General features: G+C 44.3%; 1 protein-coding gene across 1 annotated transcript in view; it reads left to right on the top strand.

Moving 5' to 3' along the window:
* Positions 1–7761: 7761 nt before the first annotated feature.
* Positions 7762–9299, top strand: part of Smyd3 (SET and MYND domain containing 3) — a 580304-nt gene continuing 578766 nt past the window's right edge. Inside the window, exon 1 of the mRNA XM_085843350.1 lies at positions 7762–7783. The gene's annotated coding sequence lies outside the window, so the exon portion shown is untranslated. The remainder of the gene's footprint in view (positions 7784–9299) is intronic.

The following is a 9299-nucleotide window of genomic DNA, read 5'->3' as shown; positions in this document are numbered from 1 at the left end:
TAAGCAATAAAGATTTGCCCACCACACACAAGCTTATGCACATATACCACACATAAAAGGATTTCTGTACACGAACCAATCTACCACAGCTATACATTTGATTTTGAGTGACTGAATGGATTGAGCATGTATTAAGTACAAGAGCAAGGAATAGGTAGTAGAGTGTAAAGTATCTTCAAGCCGGGTGGTGGTGGCGCACGCCTTTAATCCCAGCACTCGGGAGGCAGAGGCAGGCGGATTTCTGAGTTCGAGGCCAGCCTGGTCTACAGAGTGAGTTCCAGGACAGCCAGGACTACACAGAGAAACCCTGTCTCAAAAAAAGAAAAACCAAAAACAAACAAAAAACAAAACAAAACAAAGCATCTTCAAACTGAGCATGTGGAACATCCTGATTGGGAAAGCAAGCAAGCTAGCAGGATTAGACCAGGCACTTACAACACCCAGAAATGACGAGGGAAGCCCTGCTGGAGTAGGCAGTCCTGGAGTTTTCATAATTTTCCATAGATTTCCATACTTTCCATAGATTTCCAGGCAGAGGGTTCTTCTGTACATGGACAACTTTCTGACCTCTGGTTCCCACTGCTGCCATTTTTATATCATGATGAACCTCTTTTGGAAATGCTCTGCACTCTAGTTGTTCTCTAGAGCGCAGTGTTTTTAATAACCTTGGATGCTCTCTTTTTATATTTGTCAGCCTGACCCAGGGACCCAGCCGGATCCAGGACAGGGACACTTTAACCTGACGCAGGGATGTGCTGACTCTTCATTTCTGACGACTTCCACTTTTGTATTTTGTTTGTTTGATTTTGAGTCAGATCTCACTATAGTAGTCCTGGCTAGCCTAGAACTGAGATGACCTCAAACTCATGGAGACCCACTTGCCTCATCCTTTCTAATGCTCAGATTAAAGGGATATAGCCCCAAGACCAACCCAGAGTCAGTGACAATTTACCTATATAATATATTTTATCTCTGCCACATTTAATCTTTCTAGTATTTTTATAATCTGTTTTTTCCATATATTCTTTTCTTGATCAATTGTTTGATCAACACCAGGCTTGCCTGAGCTTTCTTAACTCAGTTACACCTTGTGATAGTAATAATCTATGAACGCCATTACTACTCCCTGGACCACTGAGGTTTCCTGAATCTTAGCACTGGGGTCAATCAAGAATTATGTGGTTCTTGAAAGGCATGCTCTAATCCAGTACTTGCAGGGCAAAGACTGGAGGATCTCTGTGAGTTCCTGGCAGGCATGGTCTACTCAAGAAGTCTACGTAGCAACCAACAGTTATTGACAAACAACAATTCTAAACGTCTGGAAATCTGATTCCACCATCTCTTAGTGTTCTATTGTTGTGTAGAGACCACAGCAACTCTTCTAAGAGAAAGCAATTAATTAGGTCTGGCTTACAGTTTTAGAAGTTTAGTTCATTCTCAGCATGGTGGCATGCAGGCAAACATGGTGTTGGAGAGGTAGCTGAGAGTTCTACATCTAGGACCACAGGCAGCAGACAGAAAGCCACTAGGTCGGGCTTAGGCTTTTGAAACCTTAAAGCCCAGCCCTACTTCCTCCAACATGGCCATACCTCTGAATCCTTCTCAACTAATGTCATTCCCTGATGACAAAGCATTCAATCATGAGCCTAAGGGGGCCATCTTATTTAAACCACCACATATCATTAACCCTTTTAAGATTTTAAGATTGAATTTCACAGGCAGTCAGCAGGAGGTCTTCTTCTGCACCAGGTGGAACTTGAGCATAGGAGGGACTCTTAAAGCCCACCCTGATAGTGATACACTTCCTCCAATAAGGCCACACCTAATCCAAAAAGGTCACACCTCGTCATAGTGCCACTTCAATGGGCCAAGCATATTCAAATCACCACAATATATAATCTCAAGTCTGCCCCCACACTTTCGGCAATGAGACCATATCTCTTAACAATGCCACTCCCTATGGGCCAAGCATTCAAACACGAGTCTCCGTGGGCCAAACCTATTCAAACCACCACACCATCCTTTCATCAATTCTTTCTGCTATATTTTTATGGTTTGTTTGTTTTTGTTTTGTTTATCTGAGACAGAATTTCTCTGTGTAGCCCTGGCTATCCTGGAACTCACTGTGTAGACCAGGCTGGCTTGCCTCTGCATCCCAAGTTTTGGGATTAATGGAGTGTGCCACCACTGTCCTGAAGTGGAAATCTCTGGTTTTTTTGGACACTCAATTGTGCCATGTGATGTCTTTTTGGAAGCTGTCTTATGAGAGGATGTTTTGCTGAGGCAGACACTTGAGAGGGCACATGTCTGGAAAGAGTATGAGTAGAACCCCACAGACAGTGAATGATGCTCTTGCACTGTCTTGCCTTGCAACACTTTGCTGGTCTTTGCTGACCTTCCTTTGTTCCAACTTCATAGAGAACTTCTTGTCGTATTCTGGCTACTTCTGGCCACTTCTACCAACTCCTGCAGATTTAGCAGAGCCTTGTAGTTTCTTCTGGTTTGAGCTGCTGCCACTCATTTAGGTTTGGTGTTTGACAACTGGACTGGACTGTTGTTGTTGATTCATGTTTGATGTTTTAGACTGGACTGCTGATATCCTGACAACAAAGACTGGAATCGCCCCTAAGAACTACCTCGAAACAGATCCACGAACTCTGTTTCCTATTAACCCTTCTTTCCCTCTACCCCTGGAAGGTGGACAAAAGGGAAGTTGAAGCGTTAAAGAACCCAAGTAAAATAGTTTTTTTAAAAAATCTAAGCCCATACTGTCCAGCTTAAGAAAAATGTTTTACCTAGGAAAACGAAATAGCTGCCCACACAGTTCTCTTCCAGATAGGATTGAAGACTAAGTGCTGAAAGACTAAGAAGAGGACTAAAGGCCTTCACATTCCAGCATGAGTCTCCCTCAGGAACATTCAATAATACTTTTGCTTGGGGAATACTGATAATTTTGCAGTTAGAAAATAAATGATGCAGCCACGAGCATTGGCTCATACGTGTAATATCAACAAGATAGGAGTCTTAGAAGGCTCTGCACACACGCGCGTGTGCGCGCGCACACACACACACACATATTTATATATATAGGCAAAATATTCCTCATAACATTCATAAAGGTAAATTAAATTTAAAAAAATTAACAAGTAGGAAAAAAGGGGAGAGAGAAGAGTTGCTGAAATCCGCACGCTCCTGAAGTGATGTCCGAGATTAATGACCTTCAAGCCACAAAACTGGATGTTAAATTTATTAGAAGATGGTGAATTTTGAGTTCCATGTGCAGTGAATATATACTACATCATTGGTAAGGCATCTCAGAGAGTTTTTGAAACAGTTCAGCAATTCTTGGCTAACTGTTTGCTCAGTTTATTACTCAGACCGCTGGCCGAGGTTATAGCGAACATTTATAGCCACTGTTTAATTTACCTCTTGCTAATAAAATAGTGTATTCACCTTACAATTAGGGTTTATGGGAACTAAGGCTTATCATCCCATGCTCCAGTGATTCCCACCTGGTCGTTAAAAGGGAGCAAGTGAGAATGACAGAGACGGGCAAGGAAGCATTAATTTTTGCATATTTTTACTTACATCTTTCTGTGTGGTGTATGAATGTGTTTGTGCACACATGTGCACATAGATATGTATACTTGAGTGTGTGTTTGTGTGCAGGCTAGAGATCAATGTGCCTCAATATTTCCCCATCTTATTTGGCCTGTGTAACTGTGCCTGGCTCTTTTTGGTTGGGTATTGGGAATCTGAACTCAAGTCTTCACGCTTACTTGGCAGACACTTTATCATCTGAGCCATCTCCCCAGCTCTCAAATGTTTAATATTTTTGGGTCAACAGCTTGGTTCATCTGGTAAAGGGGCTTGCCTTACAATTCACACAATCTGAATTCGATCCCAGGATTCCAGAATAGAGGAAACAACTACATGTATCATCCACATGTGTACAAAATAATAAAGAAAATTAAAATATAATTTAAAAAATGAACTTTAGAAACTACATTTATGTGTCTATTTAATTTGTGTGTATGCATGCATGCCTGCATGGACACATGTACCTGGTGTCAAAAGTCAAGCTCTAAGAGTAGACTAGACTCTTTTCTTGTACTCAGTGGGTCTCTGGGATTGAACCTGCAGATCATCATTCTTGGCAGCAAGTGACTTGACCTTCTGAGCCATCTTTCCAGGGAAATATTTAGTGTTCTAATCATCATTGTACTTCTGCTACCACCATGTATTTCCCTAACATTGTCATTTTTCCAAATGGAAACTCTATTTCCACTTACTGATTTCCCTCCCTCTGTGCTATTTGTCTGCCCTGGTCCTTCATGTTCGTCCTTTTGCATCTGATGTAACTCACCTTACTTGTTTCATGTGTTAGAATTTCATCACTTAGCCGGGCGTGGTGGCTCACGCCTTTAATCTCAGCACTCGGGAGGCAGAGGCAGGTGGATTTCTGAGTTCGAGGCCAGCCTGGTCTACAGAGTGAGTTCCAGGACAGCCAGGACTATACAGAGAAACCCTGTCTCGAAAAAACAAAAACAAAACAAAACAAAACAAAACAAAACAACAAAACAAAATAATTTCATCACTTACATTTTGCATTATATTTATTTATTCATTTTAGAGTGAAAGAGAGACTGTGTGGGGTCCATAGGACCAACTGGCCAAGTCAGTTCTCTCTCCCCCACGTCTCTCTCTGTCTCTGTCTCTGTCTCTCTTAAAATTACATGTCTCAACCAAGGTGGTCAGAATTGGCCGCAAACACTTCATCTTACCAGCTCAGAATGTCATTCCCTTTAATGGCAGAAAAATATTCTTGCACACTCATGCACCACATGTACCCAGGTACCACAAACTTGTTTATTCCTCCTTTTTGCGATTGTGAATAAGCTGCTGTGCTATGAACACTTGAGTCCTCCCTTTATTTCTCTAGTGTCATGAGACTGTTGTAAGTAAAAGAATACGTGGGCTGGACATGTCAGTGTAGAGCAGTTGTGCCCAAAATGCACAAGGCTCTGAGCTCAACCCACAGCATAAAAAGGCTCCAAAATAGTGAATACAGGTTTGAGTGTGAAAGTGAATGTTGCAATGTGAAGAGAATTCACGCTGAGCATGAAAAAGTGGATGTGGGATAAACCATGTGGTCATGTCTGCTGGATGGACCCTGTCAGGACAAGAGAGAGAGAGAGAGAGAGAGAGAGAGAGAGAGAGAGAGAGAGAGATCTCACAGAGTAACTTTAAAGGATTTGTAGTGAGTCCCGGCTCTATTTCCAGCACCAAGCATAACACAATGAAACAATGCAAGTTATGATAAAACAGTGGGTACATACTTAAGTGAGACGGGGAAAGGCTGGTGAGATAGTTCAGGGGGTGAAAGGCTTGCTCTGCAAGTCACATAAAAGTGGAGAGGGACTGGAGAGATGGCTCAGTGGTTATGTAGGACCCCAAATCTAGGGACCCCCACTCTAATCCAGGGACAGGGAGCACTAACGAACACAAGAATCCAAGATGTTCTTAGGAATGCCTTAACAACAGCCCTGACCTGGCATGCCTGGGGGCTATTCTGCTTTGTTCTCAGTCCCAGATCAGGGCTGTGGGATCTTAAACAAGTTACAATATTCCATCTTCCTTCATACCCCTCTTCTTCTACTAAATAATTCTAATCCTAGAATTTAGAACCCCGTGTCTCCTAATTCTTCTTCTATCTGAATTATGGGTTAGTATTGTCGTTGTAAAATCAGGAATTTGACTGCATCTATCCTGCTCTGGATGAAAGCCATTCCCCTATTACTTACGCAGGGACCAAAGATCAGAATTAGACATATGAAAATAACGGGTCCAGCTAGGGCAGAAAATAAGGATGTCGTCCACTGTGACCGAGAATACCATGACTCTAACCATCCCTGTTGTGCCTCTTGTTCTTGCTTTCGCCGTTCGAGTCTTTCCCTCAACTTTGCATAAAAACAGCACTCTTCTTTCAGGGCTGCACACAATCCTCCCTCTTTTAGGAAGAGCAGATCAAGACCTCTCCTATTCTGTAACACTACTTCTGATAGTGAGGATAAAGATTTTTCCAAAGCATCAATTGACTTTTCTAACATCTCTAGATCTTCGTTAACAGCATCTCTTAAGGATTGGATCCCTTGTCTCCCTTCAGTTAAGGCCGATACTCCCGTACCCACTCCTACTGCCATCCCAATGCCCAAAATGGTGGCTAAGGTTAAAGTAACAGGTTCTCTCTTAAATCTTGTACCAGCGTACATTTCTTCTAGGCTAGATGTAGAATGATAATACACTCTAGGTAACAGTTGGATCATAACACAGAAATCATGGGAAAATTTTAAAACCTTAGTTGATACACAGGGGGTAAGTCCTGAATTACAGGCCCACCAGCCAACTGGAGACGGCACAAGATAATAATTAGTTTCTATTCTGGATACAGATTGAATTCGGCCACACAGATGTTTGTGGGTAGGATGGGGGGGTACCTATACAGAGACCTGGGTTTCTTGCCGATACCTCAGTCAGAGTCAATTTCTGCCCTGTCCCCCATGAGCAGGAGGCATGGCTGCTAGTTTTATTGAAATCTCCATCAAAAGCAATTCCTTCATAATAAGGGAGGCCCGAGGACAAGCATAGCCAGCAGTCCTCAGTGGCATCTGGATTTGTTCTACTGAGGGCATAGAAAGCTCCTCTCACTAAATTAAACAGTCTCTGTCCCGTCGAAGGGTTTGTTGGGGCCACAGTTAGGGGGTTTTGTAAGGCGGCGGTGGGAGTGAGAGTGGCAGTATAAGAGGGGCCCGTGGGGAGGGCGGGCATTTAAGTCGGGGGTTTGGATTTGGCTGGGGGGCCCTGTTCCATAAGGACCTTGTTGGGCCCTATGGGTGCCACTGCCGGGTCTCCCACTGTCAGTCTGATCTTAAATATGAACCCAGGGTCTGTTGATGGAGCGTATACTCGCCAGCCCCACCTATTTCCCTTAAGCCAACTCTGACGATCTTGTCTCCCTTTCTCGGTGAATTTTATAAGTAGGGGGTTGCAGTATTTACCTTTGCATGGTCCTGGGGGGCTGTTTTTAAAAGCACACCCATTCTCCGTATACTTAGAGGGGTCCCTTTCTCCTTGGTTTGACCCATCATGGCCACTACCCCGTTTTACCGTGATTAGATCCCAGGCAGAGGAAGGATTCCAGTAGGCGTCTCCTGTTGTTTCGCATCCCCATTTACCGCAAAAAAAAAAAAAAAAAAAAAAAAAAAAAAAACTTGATGCCCCTCCACACTCCTGTTGAAGCCTTCTGCTCTGACCCTGACCAGGGCAAACATAGAAATCTGCGGCTCTAAGATTAGCTCGATAGAACTGCCCCGAACATCCATACGTGCTCCCTATCCCGTTTGGGACACACCGCTCTTCAGGGGGTGGGTTACTAAGATCGGTATGATCAGGGAGGTCCCAAGTGAGAGATCCTGCTGCTAACTTACAGATGTCGGGTGTGAGATCAGGCCACCAAGTCCAAGGGGGGTGCACTGCGGTGGCCGCCCACACAATGTTTCCCTCTTCATTAAGCACCTCCCAAGACTGCTGAATTGGAGTGTGAGGGTTAAAGTCTGGTGGGGCCACCCCTGCGCAGCAGGCGTAGCTTAAGAGGATTAGCAGTTCTTTCCAAAGTCCACTCATCTGGGTCAGTCTCTGGGGGAGCCTTCTTGACTTGGGACGCATGAACCCAGGGAGGGGTTCCTTCTACTTTGACGGCAGTGGGTGTTGTCAGCAGCACCAGGTAGGGTCCTTTCCACTGTGGCTCAAGGTTCCCCGCTCGATGTCTCCTCACCAGGACAGCGTCTCCCACTTCGAACTGGTGCGGCACCTGAATATCACCAGCGACGTAGGTTTCTTTTAATTGTTCCCAGACTTCTTTCCTCACCTTTTCAAGAGCCTTGAGACGGGCTAAAAGGCGAGTAGAAGGAACAAAGGAAATGTCTGGGCAAGTCTTACTTTCTACCGTCATATAAATAGGCGGGGGCGCCCCATATAATAATTCAAAAGGTGTTAGACCTAGGGCTCCCGGAGTATTTCGAGCCCGGAATAGAGCACAAGGGAGGAGGGCTGTCCAATCATTCCCGCCGGACTCTAACGCTAATTTGGTTAAGGTCTCCTTGAGAGTTCTATTCATCCTCTCTACCTTTCCTGAACTTTGGGGTCTGTAGGCACAATGTAATTTCCAATTTGTCCCCAACTGTCTGGCCAATCCCTGGCTTACCTGAGAGACAAAGGCAGGCCCATTGTCTGACCCGATTACCTTGGGTACTCCGAAGCGAGGAAGAATTTCTTCAAGTATCTTCTTGGCTACTACAGTAGCTGTTTCTTTCTTGGTGGGGAACGCTTCAACCCACCCTGAAAAGGTATCTATAAAGACTAACAGATACTTATTTCCATATCAGGCTGGCTTTACCTCTGTGTCTTAGTCAGGGTTTCTATTCCTGCACAAACATCATGACCAAGAAGCAAGTTGGGGAGGAAAGGGTTTATTCGGCTTACACTTCCATGCTGCTGTTCATCACCAAAGGAAGTCAGGACTGGAACTCAGACAGGTCAGGGAGCAGGAGCTGATACAGAGGACATGGAGGGATGTTCTTTACTGGCTTGCCTCCCCTGGCTTGCTCAGCCTACTCTCTTATAGAACCCAAGACTACCAGCCCAGGGATGGTCCCACCCACAAGGGGCCTTCCCCCCTTGATCACTAATTGAGAAAATGCCTTACAGTTGGATCTCATGGAGTCATTTCCTCAACTGAAGCTCCTTTCTCTGTGATAACTCCAGCTGTGTCAAGTTGACACAAAAATAGCCAGTACAATTGACCCCTTGTCAACTTGACACACAAACACATCACTAGTAAGCCTCAACCCTTACATTCTTATTGATCTCCAAGATCTAAATAACTTTAAAAGTCCCACAGTCTTTACATATTCTTAAAATTTCAATCTCTTTAAAATATCCATCTCTTTTAAAATCCAAAGTCTTTTTACAATTAAAAGTCTCTTAACTGTGGGCTCCACTAAAACAGTTTCTTCCTTCAAGAGGGAAAATATCAGGGCACAGTCACAATCAAAGCAAAAATCAATCTCCAACCGTCCAACGTCTGGGATCCAACTCACGATCTTCTGGACTCCTCCAAGGGCTTGGGTCACTTCTCCAGCCATGCCCTTTGTAGCACACATGTCGTCCTCTGGGCTCCAGATGCCTGTACTCCACTGCTGCTGCTGCTCTTGGTGGTCATCTCCTGGTACTGGCATCTC

The sequence above is a fragment of the Mus caroli genome, unplaced genomic scaffold (assembly GCF_978045245.1).
Source record: "Mus caroli unplaced genomic scaffold, Mus_caroli_1 scaffold_1, whole genome shotgun sequence".
Classification (NCBI taxonomy): domain Eukaryota; kingdom Metazoa; phylum Chordata; class Mammalia; order Rodentia; family Muridae; genus Mus; species Mus caroli.
This window is presented reverse-complemented; position numbering and strand designations above follow the sequence as displayed.